This window comes from Macaca thibetana, chromosome 17, assembly GCF_024542745.1.
Source record: "Macaca thibetana thibetana isolate TM-01 chromosome 17, ASM2454274v1, whole genome shotgun sequence".
In the NCBI taxonomy this organism is placed as follows: domain Eukaryota; kingdom Metazoa; phylum Chordata; class Mammalia; order Primates; family Cercopithecidae; genus Macaca; species Macaca thibetana.
This window is the reverse complement of record NC_065594.1, coordinates 76,427,467-76,452,710: the sequence shown is the minus strand read 5'-3', so window position 1 is coordinate 76,452,710 and position 25,244 is coordinate 76,427,467. Positions and strand designations below refer to the sequence as shown.

General features: G+C 38.5%; 1 protein-coding gene and 1 pseudogene across 1 annotated transcript in view; both read right to left on the bottom strand.

Annotated features, from left to right (window-relative positions):
* Positions 1–25,244, bottom strand: part of HS6ST3 (heparan sulfate 6-O-sulfotransferase 3) — a 756,421-nt gene that overhangs the window by 265,978 nt on the left and 465,199 nt on the right. The gene's annotated exons all lie outside the window — the stretch shown is intronic.
* On the bottom strand, positions 3,549–13,426 carry LOC126940207 (AMMECR1-like protein; annotated as a pseudogene).

Genomic DNA, 25,244 nt, shown 5'->3' with positions numbered 1-25,244 from the left:
TCAGGAGATCGAGACCATCCTGGCTAACACGGTGAAACCCCGTCTCTACCAAAAACTACAAAAAAACTAGCCGGGCGAGGTGGCGGGCGCCTGTAGTCCCAGCTACTCGGGAGGCTGAGGCAGGAGAATGGCGTGAACCCGGGAGGCGGAGCTTGCAGTGAGCTGAGATTGCGCCACTGCACTCCAGCCTGGGCGACAGAGCGAGACTCTGTCTCAAAAAAAAAAAAAAAAAAAAACCTAAAACTTCCATTATTTTGTTCTTACTTCTTATGTGATTATTAAAACTCAGAGATCCAATTTTCAATCATTTTAGAAAGGCTGATTATTTAAATGTTAAAGGCTTAAAATAAAGAAAGCAAGCATTCTGTGCCTTTGTATGCATCTATTAAAACATAAGGGAATAGATGAGAAGGCTGAATTCTAAGAAATATCTTCTATGTAAGTAAATACCAAAACCTACATAAATGAGTACATAGAAAACAATATTTTAAGTAATGTATTTTAGTCATGCACTGGAAAAAGAATATGATTTAAAGACAGGTTCTAAAGTCAATATTTGCTTAATCAAAAAAATCTTTCCACACAATAATTACCTTCAAAGAAAATTTTTAAAAGGTTCAAAGTCAAAAAATAATTAGTAAGAAAGTCACTCACGGTAGGGATTAGCAAACAATCTGTGTTTTCCTAAATCAGCTCCTCTTGACGTGTTGTCAGGATCATGAGGCATAAAAAATTTTAAATGGGCTTACTGCTGAGAACTCATCTATAGGGTACAACCATTTTGCAAAAAAAAAAAAAAAAAAAAAAAAAAAAAAAAAAAATCGAAGTGTTGACCAAAGTAGCAAACATACGTGACTTAGCTGCTTCCATTACAAAGTTGGCTACTGAAGATGTAAACGATAATGTTATACAGAAATCTTTCAGGAAAGGCTCATGTTAATATGCTATGTGAAACTGAATGCTGAGTATGGATTACATTCTTCATAAATGTGTATATATCTATGTGTGTGGGTGTGTGTGTGTGTATATATATATATGTCTGGGTGGGGGCTTGGAAGATGCTTATTCGTTAACAAATAAGAAAAAAAATATTCCTCAGTCATATTGACTCTTAGAAGGCAGTTTGGAGGAATTTTGGAGAAAAATATTTATATAAGGATACCAGTTGCTGATTAGCTTAAATCTTAAGTTATTATATAGTAAACAAAAGGTGAAGAAAAGGTGAAAAATCTCTAAACAGAGAAAATTAATTATCAACTCAAATATAAGATAACAGCATTCAATTATCTAAGAGGGAGATTATATTGTTCATTACCCAGCACATGACTTCCTTATGTCAGATCATTTGCATAGAATCATACTACATCATACCAGTAGCACTCACAAGAGATCACAGTGAGTATCCAGAACCTCTGTCACTCTAGAAATACCATCAGGACAACCCCAAACAGAGACTCACCCAAGGTCACTTAATTTGTCTATGGCAGAGAAAGGGCTAGAACTTAGGCTTCCTGGGTAGAAAAAATATTGGTATTTCTTGAATTAGCTAAATTGATGCTTTTGCCCTGATGATATCTTGCTTAGCATTGACTTGTTGACTTCTTTTCTTGTTTAAATGAAAGGCTAAGCCAAATATTCTACCAATTCTACGAATTTTTTTTTTCTTTTTTTTAACACAACGGAAGTTTATTTTTCTCTTGTGTAAGTAGGCAATACACGGACTGGTGTGGCAGCTTCACAGTCCTCCAGGATCTAAAAAGTTGTTTTAGTCCATTATGATTTATTCTCTACAATGCTTAACTAAAGAGTTTGTTGATTTGCACTCAGGAGTTATATAGCTAAGAGGCAACCAAGTGTAATACAAAGAATTGCTCTGAAGTCTTTGCACTGAAGGTCATATAGTCTCTTGCTTCAGGGTATTAAAAGTGAAAATGAAAAAAACCACATAGCTCCCTAGGTTCCAGAATCCCTATAGAAAATAACATCAACAGTTAGCGAAATTATAGCTGTCGCACATCATGGAAAACAGATTTTGTAAAAAGCATTAAAATTAAAACCCAGGACTTATTTTGTATTGATGATTTTCATTATGAACAGTAAAATACATATACTATCTCACCTACAAAGCTTTCATGTTGAAAGGGCCTCTAATATGAGTTATTTTAATATGATGAAGCAAAAGTTTAAGAATCTCACAGTGGAAATAATTTAATCGTGCAAACTCTAGCCATCAAAGACATACTCTTTTAATGTAAAACAAGGATAATTCATGATTACAGAGAATGTCCTAGCTATGGGTTATTATGAGACAAGCCAAGTTTCCAGACCAAAAGGCACTCACTCCAAAGGCTAGGGATGAAACAAACTCCAAACCAAGCCAGAGAATTTGGGCTAGTTCCTTGAAAACAGTGGCTACTGGCTGGACCCGGTGGTTCATGACTTGAGGTCAGGAATTCAAGACCAGCCTGGTCAACACAGTGAAAAGCCATCTCTACCACAAACAAAAAAATTAGCCAGGGGTGGTGGTGTGTGCCTGTAAACCCAGCTACCTGGGAGGTTGAGGTAGGAGAATCGCTTGAACCCGGAAAGCAGAGGTTGCAGTGACCTGAGATCACACCATTGCACTATAGTCTAGGTGACAGAGTGAGACCCTGTCTAATAAAGAAATAAAGTAATAAAGAAATAAAACAAAAGAGTGGCTACCTACTCTCCAGCTTGAGCAGTCCAAGAACAAAGGAAACAGCAGAAAATATTCCCTTTTCTTTAAACCCACCACTCACACCGCGGGTAGCAGGCACCTTCATCAGTGCCTTGGTCAAGTGTGTGGAAGGCAATTCCGTTTCAGCTCGGAGCTGCATCTCCACATGGAAAACTGCCACGTGGATGACCCAGAGTTGGCATTTTTCCTGAGACCCACCAGTCACACATTTTTATGAGGCAACCTTGACCATACCCTTCCAGACTAGGAAGTGCTTCCCGACTAGGCCCCATTCAGGATGGATACTGACAGTGCTCATTCCTCATGGAGCCAGATAGTTTTCCTTGGTTGACTCCTCTTGACAAGGCAAGAGGAACTGAAGCATTTCCATTGCTGGACTTGTGTGGGAGGATGAGGGAATGTGCAGGGAGGAAGCCTTCTTCACTCCAAAAACCAGAGTCCACTTTGGTGTGGTGCTGCACTTAACCAGCCCGATTATTGGGCACTGAATTTTTTTTGCCACCAGTTGGCGTTTTAAATTTTCTATTCATTTTCTTAAATACTAGGTATCCTACTCCATGGTCAATAAAATGAAATAAAAAAGATCTATAGTCTTCCACAATGGTTGAACTAATTTACTCTACCACCAACAGTGTAAAAGCATTATTTCTCCACATCCTCTCCAGCATCTGTTGTTTCCTGACTTTTTAATGATTGCCAGTCTAACTGGCATGAAATGGTATCTCGTTGTGGTTTTGATTTGCATTTCTCTAATGACCAGTGATGATGAGCTTTTTTTCATATGTTTGTTGGCCGCATAAATGTCTTCTTTGAGAAGTGTCTGTTCATATCCTTTGCCCACGTTTTGATGAAGTTGTTTGTTTTTTTCATGTAAATTTGTTTAAGTTCCTTGTAGATATTGGATATTAGCCCTTTGTCAGATGGATAGGTGATTCATCAAGGATTTAGAACCAGAAATACCATTTGACCCAGCAATCCCATTACTGGATATATATACCCAAAGGATTATGAATCATTCTACTATAAAGACACATGCACACATATGTTTATTGAAGCATTATTCACAATAGCAAAGACTTGGAACCAACCCAAATCCCCATCAATGATAGACTGGATAAAGAAAATGTGGCACATATACACCATGGAATACTCTGCAGCCATAAAAAGGATGAGTTCATGTCCTTTGCATGGACATGGATGAAGCTGGAAGCCATCATTCTCAGCAAACTAACACAGGAACAGAAAACCAAACATTGCATATTCTCACTCATAAGTGGGAGTTAAACAATGAGAACACATGGACACAGGGAGGAGAACATCACACACTGGGGCCTCTCAGGGGTTGGGGGCCAGGGGAAAGATAACATTAAGAGAAATACCTAATGTAGATGACGTATTGATGGTGTAGCAAACCACCATGGCATGTGTATACCTATGTAACAAACCTGTATGTTCTGCATATGTATCCCAGAACTTAAAGTATAATAAGAAAACAAATAAAAGAAAAAATATCTATACATTGGGAAAGATAAATAGAGCAAATAGAGCAACATTTCTTTCTTTTTGCTTTTGCTTTTTCTCTCTTTTTTTTTTTTTGAGATGGAGTCTCATTCTGTTGCCCAGACTGGAGTGTAGTGGTGCAATCTCAGCTCACTGCAACCTCTGCCTCCTGGGTTCAAGCGATTCTCCTGCCTCAGACTCCCAAGTAGCTGGGATTACAGGTGCATGTCACCATGCCTGGCTAATTTTTTATATTTTTAGAGGAGATGGGAGTGTCACAATGTTGTCCACGCTGGTCTCCAACTCCTGACCTCAGGTGATCTGCCTGCCTTGGCCTCCCAAAGTGCTGGGATTACAGGCATGAGACACTGCACCTGGCCCAACATTTCTACAAGAAAAAAATCAGCTTAAGGAGCATGGCACTGTAAATTCTTGCGTGGCCAATATCACTGAGCGTGCATGCTTAAGGGTGAAAGTTTAGCACTAATTTTTTGCTTTATTTTTTGAAATTAAACACAACTTTTGACCTAGAACACTTGCATAGTAATGAGTGTAGCCCTATACAATTCTTCAAATTGGAGGTGGGTGGCTTAGTCCAGAGCTGATCACCCTGACATCAATCTATGACTCCGAAGAGTAACTGTTGCCCCATCTGTTTTTAACAAGACATTTATTCTCAGCAGCAGGAAGTCATAAAAACAATCCCTTCATCTTCATTTACATTGTCAAGAGAAACACGGCAGGCTGCCCAGCACAGCAGTGAGGGGGCTGCGGCCTGGGCACCCTGTCACCACATTTCCCTTGCACATCCCAGGTCCTCTCGAGCAGCACAGGACAGTGCCAAGCAAACCAACACACCCTTGCCCGTTCCTTTCCAGAAACTTGACGGTGATGTCTAGAACATTACGCGTGTTCTTTCTCACATGTGCCTCTGCTCCCTCTCCCCCATTCCTCAGAGGCGAAAATGCAAAAGCTCTTCTGACTTGAATATCTGCCCATTTCGGGAAGCCACACCATCACCACATCAACTTTTTACAATAATTAAATCAAAACATTGTGTTCACTGGCTTGGCACCCAATCCACTTGAAGAGTTTTCTGAGATGTTGTTGAAAACCAGTGTCAGGTCCTTGGGATCCCTTCTTCCCACTGGCCACTTCTCCTGCGCATCATTTAGCAGTGCCTTTGTGATGATGTTTTCAAAGCATCTTCCAAATTCCCTAGTTCTATGAACTTTGCCACCAAACAAGTGAAGAACAAGCAAGGGGAGAAGAAAACTTGCTGACAGAAATATGGAAATTAGCAACAATAAAAAGGGGAAATATGTCACAGGAAAGTTGGAATGGCCTAGATTAAAACAAGCTATTTGGAAATTTGCCCTGGTGGGGTGAAGATTCCAAACCTGTTAGGCAAGCTAAAGATCCGCCTTGTGAAATTACACAGCTATGTTGTAAAGTGCTGAAAGGACTAGAATATCAACAGTCTTCCTACTTCTACAGGCAAACTAGAGAAAGGGACTCCCCTGCATAGTGGTCCCTCGGGATGTATGCCTGAAAAGAAAACCAGCTCAGAGACCCTGCATTCTCTCCTACGGTGTGTCCTCCTAAAGCCTAAATCAACTGCTTGTTTGCCCATCTATGTTTCTAAGAACACAGGTCCAACTACAGGCACTGCTGCCAGTAGGAGAGTGAGGCAGATAAGTGGTAGGGAGGAGGCCTCTCCTTTCACGCCTGTGTGCAGTGGTGACATCACACCTTCCCCTGGGTGTCTTCATTCCATTCCTCAGCAGGCTACGCCATGGAGGTCTGTTCAGTAATCAGGAGGCTCAATGCAGGAAGTGTGTCAGAAAACCCAACTGAGAGTGGGACGAAAATGAAAATACCCATGGTTTCCTGAGCAATGAGATCTACAGCGTCATCCAAAAGGCTTCTGATCTTGATGTGGGTCTCTGTCTAGAACTTAAAGAACTCGTAATCCCCACATTCAACCCTAATGTGGCATCCACTAACGTATCATCAGGGTTGTCGTCAACTCTTGGTATGCAATAAACTGGAAGTCTAAAAACAGGAATTTGAAACAACGTAAACCTGTTTCTGGTTGGTCTCCATTGCCCAGACTGCCAGGGGAATACACCTACTTGATCTGGGGCAGCTGCAGGGGGTGTGTGTGTGTGTGTGTGTGTGTGTGTGTGTGTGTGTGTGTGTGTTCCACCTTCCTGGATCATCAATTCTAGCTTCAGAGTGTGGCCAACACCCATGTGGCAAATACCAGACAAGGGTCTTCTGAAGCCACACAGTCATTCCCACTAGTCAGGGAGGAGCCCCAGTCCACCGGAACCTCATACAGAGGGAAGGCTGAGATAAGGCTTGGGCCCCTCAAGTTCTGTTTCATTCAATGTAACCCACCACCCCTCAGTTAAGGGGAGGCAGACTTGGCAACAAAAGCTGAAAATGGTCCCGTAATAGAAGTAACTGGACCAGGAAGAGGAGGTACCTGGTCCAGTGATGTCACAGCCATTGGTGCCCACAGGGGAGTGGGGCTGGTCATGCAGCCGTGTGTCAGGAGCAATGATTGTAGAGGGTGGGGCATGAAGAGTATGGTTCTGGAAACAGTGCTGTCGAGAAGCAGTTTTGCAGAGTACTTCACCTTCTCACTTTAGTACCTGGTGAGTTTGACCATTTTCCTGAATTCGCTGGTAATTGGTTCCTTAAAGCTACCTTTCCTGAGCATGGACTCTATTGTTTGGATCTGACTCGAGTCTTGTTCCTTAGCAACCTCAGGTGAAAATGAGGCTGTACATTTGATGCCTTTTTTGTTAATGAATTCAATTTAAATTCCATGGACCCCTATCTCCCAGTCCAGGTAATCACTAGCATCCTCAAAGTTAGTATGGAGGGAGACCGAGCAGAAAAGCTTAGGCAGCTCCTCTCAGACTGGAGGGGAAATCAGCTGTCCTTAAATGCAATGGCTAACATGTATTCCCTGAGTCCTGAATAAAGATTCATGGCTGAGAAGGTCCCAATGCAGCCATGAAGCCACTTGTCACTCCCTGTCTTCCATGTCACAAAAAGCGGACAGGGGTCATTGGTGAATCTAGGAAGTTGTGGCTGTGGAAAGCCATAGAGCTGACAGTAGAGTTCAGTAAAGCAATAGCAGCACATCTGTGCAGTCACCTCCAGATTCTTTGTGGAGCTGCCGTTCCATTAGACTGGGGGAGAGGGCTCAGTGTTCCTGATGCCGGATTCATTCATGTGATGGGAGAGCTTCCAGGTCCCAGAGTTAAGTCCAACACACTCTCCTATCTGCTGCTGCTGTCTACATGCTGGCAGTTTTGAAGAGGTCCTGACCTAGGGCCGGGGACGGCTGTGGACTCCTTCTCGTGACTGTGTGTTTCACTTCCAGATAATTTGGGCTTCTTGCTCCCACAACAGCCTGCTGTCAACTTGGGGTCCAGTGGAGGAACATGATATATTTTTCCTGTCCTGATTGGGTGCTCGAGTTCTAGAATGCTGCAGAACCTGAAATCAGAAAGTTTGTATTGCCAGAGGAACAGCTACAACAGAGGAGGGGAGCTATTTTGTTTCTGAAATGAGACTTCTTCCTTCCAGTTCCACTCCTTCTTCCTGTATCTTTTCTCTTGGCCCAGATGCTCTTGCAGGGACAGGACCTCTCGTGCTCTGCCTCTGCTTCCTGCTTCACTGGAGCCACGCATCTGGCTGTGGGCTCCTGAGAAAAGTACGCCCACAGGTCCAAAAGTTTTGAGAGAGCATAAAAAGGCATATGTACCTCTTAACCTAAAATAAAAGTTAAAAGAAAAAATAAAAGGTACTTTGGTCAGGAATATAAAACACTATTTTCATTAAGAGTAGACAGGGAGATATTGCGCAGGAAATAGAAATAAGAAAAGAACTCTAAGACATTCTAATTTTTAACCTGATCTTAATGTCTACCAGCAAAGTAGGTCTGGAGAGGTGAGGCAGCTTGCTCAATGTTACACACCTAATCGTTAGTAGAAATGGGATTCGAATTGACTTAGTCTAGGTTCTTTTCTCTGCACCATGTCCTTGAGTTAGGGTGAGGATTCATTGTAACATTGAAAATGAATTGTTCATTGAATAGGATAACTATCATATGAAGTATAAATGCAAACACCAGACTCTGAAGTCTGATATACATGAATGATTTGGGGATTATTCAGTGTTATACAATGTGCCTATCATTGCTTCTTGCAATTAGAATGGATAAGCTATAGTTCACTGGGACATTTTTCCAATATGCATCTTGGAAGATGAACAGTCACTGTGTTAGAATATTGCCCTTGTGTCTTGAATGCAATGGCTCATTGCAGGCAGAGACCCAGGCAGCACCAACAGTTCAGGCTTTAGAGTTAAAAGTTGTTTCAAGCGTTAGATAAACTAATTCATTAAAGATTTATTGATTCAGAATATTCAGGAGGAATGGAGTATGAAGTGAGGACAAGTCAATTGGCAAAAAAAAAGTCTACAATAAAATACTTTTGAAGAAATACAAATCAATAATTTTGAAGTAAAATAAGAAAAAGCAACCACTAAAATACTACCAGATATATATATACTGTAGGGCCTATTTTAATAACTGAATAATTTATCTCTAATTAGCAAATTGTTTACATGCAAATGGCACTGGAAAGCATTTGAAAATATTTTAGCACATTAAAAATGTGCTATTGAATCTCATTTATTTCAAACTTGGCATGCCAAACTTTTCTCTACAGAGAGTAGAGAGGTAAAATATAGTCTAGTTCTACTTAAATGATCAGAAAGTCTCATAGCAATAATGCTCTTCCTACTATAAGCAGTGATAATGATAGTAATAATAATTCATTTTCACTACTCATAGAGTCCATAAGTATTTTCTAGTTTGTGTCCCAACATATCTCTGTGCGGTGAAGACAAATAGAGGTTAAGGGACATGCCCAAGATCTATTAATAGCAGAAATTAAATTCTCAAGCCTAGAACCCAGGTTTTCTGATTCTCTGCTTTGTACCCTTTCACTCCTCTACAAGGCTTGCTAGGATGGAGCACAGTCTTCTGGCTTAGGCTAGATGAGCTCTAATGTCATTTTGCATTGCCAAGGTCTCAATTTCTATGACTTTATGAGTACTCTGACCTTAAAGTACATGGTACAGGTATGTGCAATGGGGACTTAAACTTGCTGGATTTCAGGGACTCTGGATTTCCCTTTAGTGTGTTGTTTTCAGCATTTCATGGATCAGTACATGTGAATCCTTGTTGTTATGAGGTAGGCATAAATATACAAACTATCTTTGACTCTTTTTCCTAAACACTAGGTTTAATTTGTAAAGGAAACTGAATCAAACATCCCTAAGCCATTCTAATGTCAAGGAAAAATGATAGCTCCTTATCTACAATTAACATGACTAAGACCTAGACTCAAGGGTAATCTTCTCTTCTCAAGCAACAATTACTGCAAGACCAGCTTTGGCAAGGATAGCAGAGACTCCAAAAGAATCTTGGAGATTAATTTGTTACAGAGAAACATATGCATGGTAAGGAAAAGTCTTTATGCTGTTAACTTATTAATAAAGAGGAACCTGACACAGATAAACATGCATTTATTGCTCAAGAGTAGAGTCCATTTCACCTTATTTTATACCTGTTTGCTTGCTGATATTAAGTTTATTATTGACCTTATTTATATTGACATAGATGTAATCTTAAATAGGCCTCAGTTTGAAGTTACCTAGCAGCAAAATGTAGCCTTTTATCCTTCCTATATGACGAAAGGCCAACCTGTTCCACTGATTTGCATGCACATGCATGATGGTCTGGCCATAGCAGATTACGATGAACAGACCAACTAATAACTGATCAACAAGCAGAGTTGACCAACATGCCTGGAGAGGAAGAAAGAAGCCTTGAACTATAAATCATGCTGTGAATAGATTAAGTGAACATTCCTTGAATTGTTCCATTGGTCTTTTATCATCTAGATTTTTCAGCTTAATTTCTCACCATGCACATCTCTACCCTAGACCTCCTGAACTACATTCTCACAGATGCTTCACCAACAGCTTTCTTAACATTATTACTACCATGAATAATCTTTTCTGGCCCCAAACACTCCCATCCTTCCTTCTCTCGTTCACACACAGAATTTTGCTCATATTTAATGATCCAGCTTATATGTTACATCCTCAGAGAAGCCTCAAGCAACCATACCCTCCTCTATATTCAATACTACTTCGGTCAACCCATTACTATAGTACTTATCATAATGTGTCATAATTACTTGACTAGCTAGCTCATACATTAGACTCTACATTCCTCATGGGCAGAGTCACTGTGTTATTCCTTGTCATATTTCTTCTACTCTTTGGTCACCTATACTTTACTTTTTACCCCTGCCAACATGCTTTCCACATCTTGCCTCCTGTTGGGTATAAAGTAGATATTCTATAAATGCTTCTAGAATGAACCACAGTGGGAGTGGCCAATGGACAGCCAGGAGGCAAGGAGTGCATAGATTTGTGTATGATGAAAACTCCTTTAACATCACGTGTAGACCCAAAGTCTCTCCCTGACCTGTAATTTAGGCTGCAAACCAGAGTGCCTGCAGCTTTGTTTATCCTTTTAATGTGCAACACACTTAGATTTCAATGTCACATTAATCTGGGATATTAATTCCACCAGCACTTCTGATGGAAACTATAATTTATATTACTGAAAAACCTTTCTGTGGCTTAATATTCAGAGCTGTGGGAATACAAATGATATTAAACATTAAGTTGGCAAAGAGGTATGAGCAAAGAAACTGTATGGTATAAAAATATAGGCCCCAAAGTAAGACTATAACATTTCACAATTAAATCAGGATAAAATGAACAAGTATCATAGGTTGTGCATTAATCAGAAAGGATATAAACCAAACCAGACACATTTATCGCTTAAAAAATCCTCAACTCCCTAATGTGCCTATAATTATTAATTATTTATAAACAACACTGGAAGTGTTGACATTGTATATTCCTATAAAATGAAACATAAAATAATAATGCCTCAGTTTTATACATCCCTTCAAGTTAATGATGCAGTTTTAAAGGATCCTGTGAAGTTTTAGGTGAGCAGGCATTGATGAACACACAGAAATGGTAGCTGTTTGAGGTCTCAGTCTCCTCTTTCCATTGAATACTCTTTTTGACAACCCCGTAGAGAGACAGTAGGAAGTGGCCAACACAGTCATGAGATCTAACCCTGAAATGCCCCAAACTTGCTGAGTGACCCTGAGCAGGGTTTACATTTCTCTGCACCCCACATTCTCTATTTAAATAAATGGGCTAGACAAATTGGTCTTTATTTCCTTTCAACTTGAGTATTCAACCATTTCTATTTCTAACATTTATTTTATTTGTGTTCCCAGATCTTACCACTTACTCAGAGGAAAATGTGGGTGTTATGAAAAAAAAAAAAAAAAAAAAGATTTTCAATTTTTAACATATTTAATAGCTGCAAGTCATTCATTTTTTTTTTTTTTTACATTTTCACCAGTTGTTATCCTTCCAGCCTCAAGTAATAGAAAGTTTAACCTCATGGGAAAGTATTTTCCCATATAATAGGATACGGAGAGAATGCATGGGCTGAGGGCTGGATCAATGATAGCACTAAGGACCCGGGACCTTTCCATCTCTCTGCTCTGCTATCCTTGGCATCAGTCTCCTTTTCAGACTTACGGCAAGGTGGCTGGCCTAATTCCAAGGATACAATGGAGAATATCAAGACCAGACCCACAGTGTCACATTTCCTGTGGAGGTGTCATTCTACTTGAAGTTAACAGCCAAGAGCTCAGGCCAGTAACTTCTTTCTGTCACATTATCAGGGTAATTTGGCAAGTAGCCATTGAACGTCTAGTAGGAGTCCAGTATGATGCCAGGAACTATTAGTGACACAATGAAAAGAAGAATAAAGTAAAATGCATTCAGTTTTCACTATGAGATCATGATTAGTTCAGAAAATAAAGTGTATCTGTTTTAAAGCCATAAAGCAACACAGAAACATCCTTTCCATGAAGATAACCAAGTCCTAGCTGAATCTCAGATATGGTTAGATAGTGTTACCTCATTCCCACTTATGCAACAGAAAAAATGCCATGTGTATAAGTTCCACACTTACAGATGATTTTGGAAAAGAATTTATTATCACAGGCCACACTTAGCTTATTTTTGAAGTAATTAAAGCTCAGTAATGCAGAATTCACTTAAGATTGCAACCAATTGTTATTTGAGATATCCAGAATAAAATTTTCAGCAGGACAGAGTATACCATCAAAACATGACCATAGCTACTATAGATTAAAATATGTGGCATATGGTATGTATAATCCATTCCCAAACCCTGTGTTCTCAGATATGACCTGTTTTCTAAATGATAAATATGTCATTATGGTCATTATAGTCTGAACATGAAATATGTGATGAAATTGAAATAATAATATATAGGCACTTGAATGTAAAGATTCAGAGAGCCAGCTGGGTGCGGTGGCTCACACCTGTAATCCCAGCACTTTGGGAGGCTGAGGCGGGCAGATCATGAGGTCAGGAGTTCAAGACCAGCCTGACCAACATGGTGAAATCCTGTGTCTACTAAAAATACAAAAATTAGCCAGCCGTGGTGGTGCATGCCTGTAATCCCAGCTATTCAGGAGGCTGAGGCAGGAGAATCACTTGAACCCAAGGGGCAGAGGTTGCAGTGAGCTGAGATCGTGCCATTGCACTGCAGCCTGGGTGACAGAGCAAGACTCCGTCTCAAAAAAAGATTCAGAGAGCCAAATGATGGTATTTCCTGAATACATGGAAGTATGAATATATCACAGAGTATCTAACCATGTCACTCTCTTTCATACTTCTAACAATGCTGTAAGGAATACCCATGTACGTCCCTACTGTGCTTATGGGTAGCAGTTTGTGTTGGAACCTGGTAGTGGAACTCTGAGGTCATAAGACTGCACGTTTTTCATTTTCATAAATGCTGCCAAATTACCTTCCAAAATGGCTATACAAATTCCCAGCAGCTGTATATGAAAGTTCTTGTTGCACTGTATGCCCATAATTACATGATATAAGAAATTCTAACTTTCACCAATCTGGTGGGTGAGAAATGGCATCCCATATTTTCTTATGTGCTTCCCTGACTCTCAATTAAATTAAGCTCTGACAATTTCTTATCTGTTTGTAGGCCATGATAAGCCTTTCTACTTTGGAAAAAAATGCTCATTTGTTCTGATTGTTCATTTTTCTGTTGGGATATTTTCTATTTCATATTGACTGTATAAGTGTTTCATACATGTTAGATATATGTATGTATTCATGAAACATGTCCCAAATATATTCTTCCAGCTTTATTTTTAGTGAGTTTTATCACGTTTTTTATTTTTATGGAGTCATATTTGTTAACAATCTTTCCCCTAATGATTTATGTTTTTGTCTTAAGATGACTCTTCTTTGAAAGAGGATGTGTGGGTAAAAAATTTTCTGATCCTCCAATACCTAGAAATGCCTGTATTTTTTCATTACTCGTTATATAACAGAGTGATGCATATAGAATTTTTAGTTCAAAGTTACTTCCCCTCATATATTTTCATGTTATTTTTGTGTCCAATGTTGCTGATGGGAAGTCTGATGCCAATCAAGTTTGCATACCTTCAAAAAAGTGGTCTCCTCCCACCTCCACCACCCCCTCTCTGGCAACTCATTATTTTCTATTTATGCTTAAAGCTCTGGAATGTTACAGGGATGTGATTATGAGTGGGTTTTTAAAAAATAAATCTGAAAAACAATTTTTGCTCAGTACTTAGTGGGATTTTTAATTTGAGACTTGTGGGTGTGGGGAGGAGGAAGAACTGTAGGTGAAGAAGAAGAAAAAAGAGAAGAAAAAAAGAAGAGAGAAGATGAAAGAAGCAGTAAAAGAAAAAAGGGAAAATGGAAAGCGATACTAAACAATGGTATCATTAATAAGACATGTCCATCTATCTATACCTCTAATAAACTCTATGTACATTTTTCAGTCTTTCCAAGTTTTTGCTTATGGAACATAGTTATTTTTGTTTATAAAATTAGAGAGCCCTTTGATGAGAAATTCCTGTTTTTTCCGGAAACCCTTAATTCCCGAGGAAAAATTAGATATATTTAAGAGTTATTTCTTCTGTTATTAGTCCCTATATTTCCAAATGATATGTTTATAATGTTATTTTTTAATTGATCAGTTTTTGACATGCGTGGGGTTGAGATTTAACTCAGTGACAACACTTTCCTTCTCTCCCCATTTCTCAATATGGTTTGTCATAACTTTGGCTTAGGTCAGTGATCAGCGTTTACATTATTATGACTATTGTTTACACCACAGCTAAGTATTATCCTATAATTATGTTTAGTTTTATGGTTCAACTTTTTCTCTTACAAGAGTTAATAGATTACACAGTTGTCACATTGGGACTTCCCGTTGCCCTTTCCCTGTGTTGGGTCTTTTCTTCAGTTTTATATTTTCCTCTTTCAAGAATAACCTCATTTGCTGAAGAATATCCTTTAATAGCCTTTTTTAAAGAGTGTTTACTAGAGTCAAATGTTTGAGTCCTGAACAAAATGTCTTATGTTTACTCTTTTGCTTGAAAAAGAGCTTTTCTGGATCTTTTTTTCCCAGAAAAAGATAAGCTGAAAGAATTCTAAATTGAAAGTAATGTTACCTCATTCTGTAAGGTTTTCATTCATAGTCTTTTCAAAGGAGGTGCATTCCTTCAGTTCTAAAAAAAAAATTATCCGTTTATCTGATCATTATCTTTCAGTCTCTCTATTCTCTCTGCAACTCCTATCAACTGAACGCTAGCTTTCTGTATTGATTCTCTAATATTACTAATTTTGTCCTTCTATTACCCTTTGTCTTTTTGCTGGGAAATTTCTTTAATTTTCTCTCTCATTCCATTGAAACCTTTTTTTCAAGTAGCATATATTTAAATCCAAAGAATTCTTTCTTTTTTCTCGACTGTTCTTTTTTACAGCATCCAGTTCTTACTTCAGAGATACACTGCTTTACGCTATGAGAATACTTATTATATGCATGAATATGCCTGCATGGGGTACCTTTTATTCTGATCCTGATTATGTCTCTGTTTCCTCTGTATTTATATTTTCTGATTTGTTTTCATTATTTCATGGAGGATGCTCTTCTCAGATGTCTGATAATCCTTGTCTGTGAATTCGCATTTAAGGCTGAGGATTAAGAAAGTTTTCTGGGGTGGTGAGGGGAAGCTTATTCTGTACATTGACAGGGCTTGTTGACTGCTGAACTTGAAGGGATCAGATTGTAAGCCAGGCTTTTCTTTAGAATACCCACAGATTTTAGAACCTTTAAATCTCTCTTTTGGAGCCACTGAATTTGTTTCTCTGAGCTCCTGAATAGTAAACACACCTGGTCTCTTGTATACTAAGAGCTGAGGTCCTTTAATTCAGATTTTAAAGGTTCATTTATATCCCCTTTTAGTGTCATCTCTCCCATGCCACCTTCTGCATTTAGTATCCTTTAAACTGGGCCTCTTGGTTTCAAACTTTTCAGAGAATATACCATTTCCAGTCACTGCCATGGAGTGGGAAAATGATACTAACATGGCTGCTATGGGTGAGGAAGGGCACTTGGGATACCTGTCCTGTCCTTTACCCTACCTATTTTGGGATCTGAGGATCTAAATGGTGAACATTTCAAGCCAGTCTGTGGGGCAAACTGGATCACTCCTCGTTAGTATCCCCTTCTGTTACTTTATATAAGTTTAAATATGTACTTTTCTGCTACATTAACTACCACTTCTCCATTCAATTTCTTCCAAAGTTTGTTCAAGTGTCTTCTCAGCTATTGCCTCCTCTCCTGTTATCTAGGTTCCTGTGGGTTAATGCCCCATTAATTCCTTTACTCTCATTTGAGAAGGGTTTTAGAAGGGGAGAGAGATAAATGTGTGTGGCCAATTCACTACGTCAAGCAGAAGTCCTGAGCTCTCCATGTTTGAGATCTTCCTCACGCTCACATACGCAAGTTCATGTACTGTAGCTGCAGCTGTAATGTCACCATGGTCTCTGATCTTGTTCCTCAAGCATTCCACCTGCCATAGCACTTCTAATTTCTTCTCTCATCACAGACACAGGTGAAAAGAATGCTTTTATTCTGCAAATGCACATGTAAAATAGATACTGTCTCATGGATTTAGTAGGAAATTTGGTTACTATGAGTGTTTTAAATCACTTGGGTTTTCTGTTTATTCCAGCATTCCTCTATTTGAGGACTACTCCAGTGGTCAATTGTGTACTTATTTAGGGTCATGAGGAATATCTTGTTTAAAACTAGAGATGAGGGAAGAACAAGTGTAGTGAGATCATGTGCCATTTCTGCTAATTTAATTAAGGAGCTCTTTGTTTTAGATTTGCCCAGTTCATTTCGTGGAGAAAGGATCCTACATTCATTCTTATATGACCTTGTGCTTTTTTTTCTTTGTATTTTCATGTATATATTGCTATGGTTTTAAGAGTCACTCCTAGTCAAATAGGGAATTTCTTCAGGTTTTGTGACTAAATGATGCTTAAGCAGTGTGCCAATGAGACATTCATTATGCAAGGTGCTAAGGCAAAGCACCCAATGATCTGTGAAGGAAATAGAACTTCATCTTTGGTATTTTAAAAGTACTTTCCAAGACAGATTATAGCAGATCACCACAAAGGGGAAAAAATAGTGTCAAGTAATTTTATAAGACAAAAGAGTTGCAAGTATGCGCTATCTCCACTTAAAAACACATAACGGCATGCAGTCTGGGTTTTTCCCAAGCAAAGAGTTCCTGAATAGGTAGAAGAAAAGTTCTACAAAATGCATCAGCCAGAAGTACTGTGCTAAATTGCCTAATTACTCATGCTCTATGGAAACTTTCAAAATGCAGCTGGCACCACTTGCTGAACTTGTTACTTCATTTTCAATTGCAAGGAACAACAAAGTAGTTTATTTGTCTTATTTAGGGGGACTGAAAATGAGTAAGGTCATAAAGTAGATATGTATCATTATCATTTATACCTGAAGGGGCTGTGACCAATTATATCATTTCCTGTTATCTGCAAGGCAACAAATAGAAGCGGGAGAAAAGTCTAGAAGGTATTTGCAGACAGGCTGACCCGATCCATATAGCATGAGCCTCAGGCTTGGTGCTAAGACAGTAAGATGAAAGTGGGTGAGAAGGTGTGCATGACAGGTTGATTGGGCTCATTTGTCTTCCAAAAACCTATCAACATAGAGATTATATCATCAAGAAAAGTGATGAACTTTGGCATCAGGCATGCCTTCCACAACATGGCCATTAGCAAGTCACTTAACTTTATAGAGTGACATGATTCTGCAGGACAATCCCAGGCTCCCTGTGTCACCCATTACAGCTTTTGCCAGTAAGGCCTGCCCCACTGTGGCCAGCCTTTTCTTTCTCTTTCTTATATACTTGGGATTTTTCCTCACAGTAACTTGAAATGTTGATCTTCCAGTGCTGCAAGACTTTTTCAAGCATAAAAGTAAATATCTAAAGATAGAGCAGCTTTCTCAACTTTTAGAAATAAAAGACAAATGAGTCTTCATTCTAAAGGAGCAGAGACCAAAAAATAATAACTGTCAAAGAAAAACAAATCCTGCTACTGTTACCACCTATGAAACTTGGGGTTTGATTTACTCTGTTACCATTTATGATACCTGGGGTTTGATTTCTTTTTAAGTTTATTTCTCTCCTTTATGATATGATATACTGAAGTGTAATAGGTTCACCATTTAACCAGGAATAGGGTCTGAGACAATGTGATGGAAATCCAGCCTTGCCTATGCTACAGTCAACCTATGCCATGGATTCTTTTTATTAAAATATCTACGTAAGATGATTAGAAGGTTTGATTTATTAGAAAAATTAACTTGGGGTCAAAAGAAAATACGGTATAGGTTGAATTGCTAACTGGCTTTCCAGCCTTGGACTTTTTTTTTCCTATTTCTGCTGACTGGCTCCATTGCTCAGCGTAGGCCTACTTTCAGGGAGCAGCCTTCTCTTTCTTAGCCAGCCCTCAGAAACCTGACAGTTTCCACCTGGATCCCTCATCTCAGCATTTGCTGCTTTCTTTCTCTCCTGTCCTGACCTTCTATGAGCCACAAAGCAAGCACCTCTTCTAGAGACGCTTTCAGAGCTCTAACATCCCTGACTGTTCCATACAGGGCTCCTAGATCCTGACTTCTGGGTGACAGACGCCGATCCCAGGCAAACCTTCCTCCTGCACGTTGCATGTACGTGACGAAACACAGTTGATTATTTTACTGGAACTCAGTTGCTAGAAATTTTTTTTTTAATGTTATGATTCTGAGAAAAAAAAGATTCAACTTACTTTGTCAGTCCTTTGGCTCTAGATTTTAAACATCTGAATGGTCAAGAGCAATGTGATAAACAGTTTAAAATTATTAATTATTATTAATATTGTCTCTGATGCTCGGCATATTATTATTTTTTCAACTTTTATTTTGGCTTCAGGGGTTATATGTGCAGGCTTGTTATGTGGGTATACTGTGTGATGCTGAGGTTTGGGGTATGAATGATCCTGTCACCCAGGTGCTGAGCATAGTACCCAATAGTTTTTCAACACTTGTCTCCCTTCTCCCCCAAGTAGTCTTTAGTGTCTATTGTTGCCATCTTTATGGCATGATTACATATTGTTTAGCTCCCACTTATAAGTAAGAACATGACGCATTTGGTTTTCTGATTCTGTGTTAATTTGCTTAGGATAATGGCCACCAGCTGCATCCATGTTGTGGCAAGGAACATGATTTCATTCCTTTTTGGCTGTGTAGTATCCCATGTTGTATATGTACCACATTTTGTTTATCTATCCACCATTGAGGGGCACCTCAGTTGATTCCATGTCTTTGCTATTGTGAATAATGTTCCGATGAACATACTCACGCATATGTCTTTTTGGCAGAATGATTTCTTTTCTTTTGGATATATACCCAGCAATGGGATTGCTGGGTCAAATGGTAGCTCCGTTTTAATTTATTTGACAAGTCTCCAAACTGTTTTTCACAGTAACTGAACTAATTTACATTTCCACCAACACTATGTAAGTATTCTCTTTTCTCCACAGCCTTGTAAGCATCTGTTATTTTTTACTTTTTAGTAACAGACATTCTGACTGATGGGAGATGGTATCTCATTGTGGTTTTAATTTGCATTTATCTGATGATTAGTGATGATGAGCATTTTTTCATATGTTTGCTAGCTGCTTGCATGTCTTCTTTTGAGAAGTGTCTGTTCATGTCTTTTGCTCATTTTTTAATGAGGTAATTTGTTTTCTGCTTGTTTAAATACCTTACAGTTTTTGAATATTAGACTTTGACAGATGCATAGTTTCTCAATGTTTTTTTCCCCATTCTATAGGGTGCCTGTTTACTCTGTTGATAATTTCTTTTGCCGTGCAGAAGCTCTTTAGTTTAATTACGTCCCACTTGTCATTTTTTGTTTTTATTGAAATTGCTCTTGAGGACTTAGTCATAAATTACTCCCAAGATCCATTTCCAGAATGGTGTTTCCTAGGCTTTCTTCTAGGATTCTTATAGCTTGAGGTCTTACATTTAAATCTTTACTCCATCTTGAGTTAATTTTTGTATACTGTGATAGGCAGGGGTTCAGTTTCATTCTTCTGCATATGGCTAGCCAGCTATCTCAGCGTCATTTATTCAATAGAAAGTCCTTTCTCCATTGCTTGTTTTGTTGACTTTATCGAAGATCAGACAGCTGTGGGTGTGTAGCTTTATTTCTGGGTTCGCTATTCTGTTCCATTGGTCTGTATGTCTGTTTTTATACCAGTACCATGCTGTTTTGCTTACTGTAGCCTTATGACATAGTTTGATGTCAGGTAATGTGATGCCTCTGGCTTTGTTTTTTTGCTTAGGATTGCTTCACTCTTGTTTGGTTCCATATGAATTTAGAATAGTTTTTTTCTAGTTCTGTGAAAAATGGCATGGGTAGCTTGATAGAAATAGTGTTGAATCTGTAGATTGTTTTGGACAATATAGCCATTTTGATAATATTATTGGTTCTTCCAATCCATGACATGAAATGTTTTCTCATTTGTTTGGGTCATCTATGATTTCTTTCATCAGTGTTTGGTAATTCTCCATGTAGAGATCTTGTAGAAATCTTTCACCTCCTTGGTTAGATGTATTCCTAGGTATTCCTATATTTTGCAGCTATTGTAAATGGCATTGCGTTCTTGATTTGGCTCTTAGCTTGGTTCATTATTGGTGTATAGTAATGCTACTGATTTTTTTGTACATTGATTTTGTATCCTGAAACTTTACTGAAATTGTTTATCAGTTCCAGGAGCCTTTGGCAGATTCTTCAGGGTTTTCTATGTATAGAATCATATCATCAGTGAAAAGAGATAGTTTGACTTCTTCTTTTCCTATTTGGATCCATTTTTACTTCTTTCTCTTGCCTGATTGCTCTGGCAAGAACTTACAGTACTGCGTTGAATAGGAACAGTGAGAGTGGGCATCCTTGTAATGTTCCAGTTCTCAAGGGGAATGCTTCCAGTTTTTCCCTGTTCAATATAATGTTGGCTATGGGTTTGTCATACACGGCTCCTCTTATTGTGAGGTATAGTGTATTATTTTTAAAGAGCTACCATTTACTGAACACTTGCTAAAAGCTTGATACTAAGAGTTTACATAAAATAAACTATCTCTCATTTAATTCTCATAAGATAACATTATTATCATAGGTGATTGAGTTACATGTCTAACACATGGCCACTAATAAACACAATGTACATCTTTGAACCCAAACAAGCACATTCAGGGGGCCCACACGCAAAGCCCCACACTAGCACTTTCTACAATGAATAACGTACCCATACTTTATTTAGTTGCTTACATAGCTTCAGGGTTGTTGCTGACTATAAGCCTGTGGATGACCTGAGATGAAATTCTTATAGATCTCAAATTAGGAATATGCACAAAGGAGCCATAAATACATGTGTTTTGATTAGGATGACAATAATTAAAAATATAATTGTATGAATGGTCATAGGTAATACTGATTAAACCAATTTAATAAAGCCCCCATCACCACTCCACTAAAAATACATTTTAGCATCTTGATGATTTGATCAAAGATTGCTATATTGCAATTCCCAGCTGCACAAAACCTATTCTCAAGCATGATCATTATAATCTTTTGCTTTATTAAACATCTGAAAGGAATGGCATAATGGTCCTTCAAGGACAGCTCCATTAAGGAAAAAAAAAAAAGAATAATCTACAGTATAATGTGTTTAAAATGCTTTTTAAAATAGTGTTGTCATTAAGGTGATCAGCACCTGGGTTATTCTCATTGAAACAGCCTGAGGTCTGCTTGATTAAAGAGACAGCTACACCCCTTTTTCCTGGCCCATTAAATGAACCAAAGATATAATCTACACATACCTTCATGTGTTTTAGCTTCATTAGAATGGAATCTCCAAATACCAGCTAGATATCAGTGGAATAAACTAGGCTGGGAAAGAGAGAGATCAGGATGATATGTAGCTTTATTGACTAATAAAGTTTAATTGACTGTGGGCATAGTGGATCACACTTGTAATCCTAGCACTTTGGGAGGCCAAGGTGGGCGGATCACTTGAGGCCAGGAGTTCGACACCAGTCTGGCCAACATGGTGAAATCTCATCTCTACTAAAAACGCAAAAATTATCCAGGTGTGGTGGGGGGTGTCTATAGTCCCAGCTACCAGGGAGGCTGACACATGAGAATCACCTGAACTTGGGAGGCAGAGGTTGCAGTGAGCTGAGATCACACCACCGCACTCCAGCTTGGGTGACAGAATGAGACTCTGTCTCAATAAATAAATAGATGGATGGATGGATGGATAGATAGATAGATAGATAGATAGATTATATAGATTCTGACTTACAATTGGTTAAAATGGCTCCAAAATTCAGTTGATGCTAGCAGAGCTTCCTTCTAAAGTCGAAATATGATTTTTTTAAAAAAGCGCACCATTCTCCAACTTTTGTTGGCCAAAATTATATCAGGCATTCAGAATGCATCTTGCCCAACAGTTAATTAATATTCACCAATCTGTGTGTGAGATTACAAGTAGAATTCTGTAAGTTTAAAAAATAAATAATAAGAGTAATAAAATTTACATTTCTATTATGACTGAAGATTTACAAACACTTTTCTTATCCATACTATTTTAAAAAGTTCACATCGACGTTATGATTCTCATTCTTAAAATGAGGTTTGAAATGGTTATGTGACTAGCCTGAGACAAGAGACCCTAAATTGCTACAAAGAAAACAAAAAAAAATTCCAACAAGGCTTACAACTGACCCTGAGCTCTATTATCTTTTTTGAGTTACAAGTTTCCTCTTACCCGACACTTGCCATACTGCCCAAATTCTTCAAAACATTATTACATGCCTTGTAAATGAATCTGTAAATGGTTTGTGAAAAATGAACCTCTTATAGCTCAGCAGGCAGCCAGCAGTGATAACTGTTATCTACCTGCTGTGAGACTTAGGGCAAGTTAGTAAATCTCTCTGAGACTTCACTTTCTCCTCTTTAATGTCAAAATAATAGTATATGCTTGCATTTGAGAGAGATCAATAAAATACATGTAAGAGACACTCTCCCAGAACTTGGCACATGGTAGATTCTCAAAAGCCTCCTATTTAAAATGCATCTCAATTTGAGCATTATCAAAACCTAGGTGATAATTAAAGCTGTAACTGTACTTTTTTTCCCCAAAGAATGGGTTGTTGGAAAAGTATGTTTGGATGACACACTTATTTTATAAAATAAGAATTTAAAGAGCATTGAGGAGAAGCTAGAGATAAAAAAGCAAGTAGGTAAAGGCTAAAGAGAATCAAAAAGAAGAATTTAAAGAAAAAAACGATAACTACACATACACACTTATCAGCCTATTGATGATAATTGGACAACCCAAAGCAAATAGAGAATTTATATACTTATTTACCCCTCCTGCTAACCCTGTGAAATAGCTATTATTGGTATTGTCATTTTACAGAAAAGTAAATTGAGGGACAGAGAGGTTAACTATCTTGCCTAAAAACACAGCGAGTCAGTGACAACCTTAACTGTCTGACTCCAAAGTCAATGCTCTTATCCCTTCTTATTCTGCTCCTGGTCTAAGCTAGGAGTCGAAGGCAGCAGAGAGATTGAGTGGGTACTGAAAATACTGTTATCATGATGGAGGATGTCTGTCTTGAAGGCATAAACTACCCAAGGGTACCATGGACATACCTAGCCCATGCAGCAGTTCACTAAGAGCTTGGGATGAGGAGACCTCAATGTAGATATCCTTATTCTTCATGTACTTGCAGAGATTGTTGAAGGATCACTTAGGTTGAGAGGCTGAAAGACACAAATCCAGTCCAAACCTTGGGCATGTGAGGACTGTCCTTTCATGGAAAGATCAGGAAGGTCTGAGTTGGCTGGGTTTTCTCATTGGTGTGGGGTCTTTCATATTTTTTCTTTGGATATTCTTTTCTCTCCTTACTCGTAAGACCACCATTTCAGCTCATCAATCAGTGGCTGCACAGGCGTCAGAACCTAAGGGGTGGAGCCCTTTCAGCACTAGCTCCTGTTGGTAACAGTTCAGACCTGGTTGTGCCATTGTTAGTCGTATGAGCTCAGATGAGACATTTAACCTTTGTTAGTACACCTTCATTTATGAAAATTGATACAAGACCCACCTCACAGGTACTTGCAAGGGTACAATGAGCCTATACATGTGAAAATATCCAGTACTTGATACACATCTGTTGAATCTGGATTTCAGTAGCAAATATTACTTATGAACAGCTAGACTGGCTGTTTTTAGAAGCTCACAGTTGGTGAATACATCTGAACTTTAAAGATGGCCTATAAATCATGTGGATTAAGTGTTTCAAAAAATTGGAACTGACATCAGATAGAGGGCCATCTCTTTGCAGCATACCCAACAATGGCACTTTGCTGTAGCTGCTACTGCCGACAAAAATGAGGGCAGCCGAAATATCCTGAGCCATGATTATATAGCATTAATGTCACTTGTAGCACTCGAAACTGCTTTTCTGTCATTCTTATGAGTAATGACTCACCCGTGCTTGGGCTACAGTTCCTATTGTTTGCTCTTCTCATAGAAGTGGATGGTTGGGAATACACACAAAAGAGTGGGAATCAAAATCAGAATAAAAACTGCCTCAACTGTATTGCATAGTCCAAACAAGCCTCATCAACCAGTATTAAAATGCATTCATCTTTTCAAAACAAATAATTTTCCTAATCAGCTCAAAAGTACATCCAAACAGGATTTCTTTTTTAATGGTCAAGAGGTAATTCCACTTGACAAATGTAAACATCATGAGTTCTGGCCAAAGCTTCAAACAAATTTAAAGATGTTGGTTTAGATACCAGTTTCCAAGAATGAGTTTTTAAGAATGGGTGTAAAACCTAAATAAAATATTGCTTATGCTGAAAAATAACTTTATTTTAAAGTTAGAAATATAAGGACCATAATGTAAATGACCTAGTTATATACTAGTTAGTACCACACAACTAGCACTAAAACCTAAATCTCTTTCCTCCAAGTCCAGCGGGGTTTCTTCTTTTAAGTTGCATAAATACAGAAGCGTGAAAACCTAAGGCTATTCCAATATTTTATGGACAACCAGGCCCCTCCTATTCTAACACCAAGGAAAGCCATGCTGTACCTTTCTCCAAATTTAAAAGTAGCCTTAGGAAGGACACATGGTCAATAGTGGGTTGATCAAAAATTCATTTTTACCGTGGTAAGAGTGGTTTAGATTCAAGAAGCTAAAGCTTAGGGCCACCTTGACCTTCAGACTCTTCCTGAAACTTTCCATTTCCCCTTAGTTCATATGCACAGGAGATCAAGATACAATGATCTATGATGCTAACTTAAG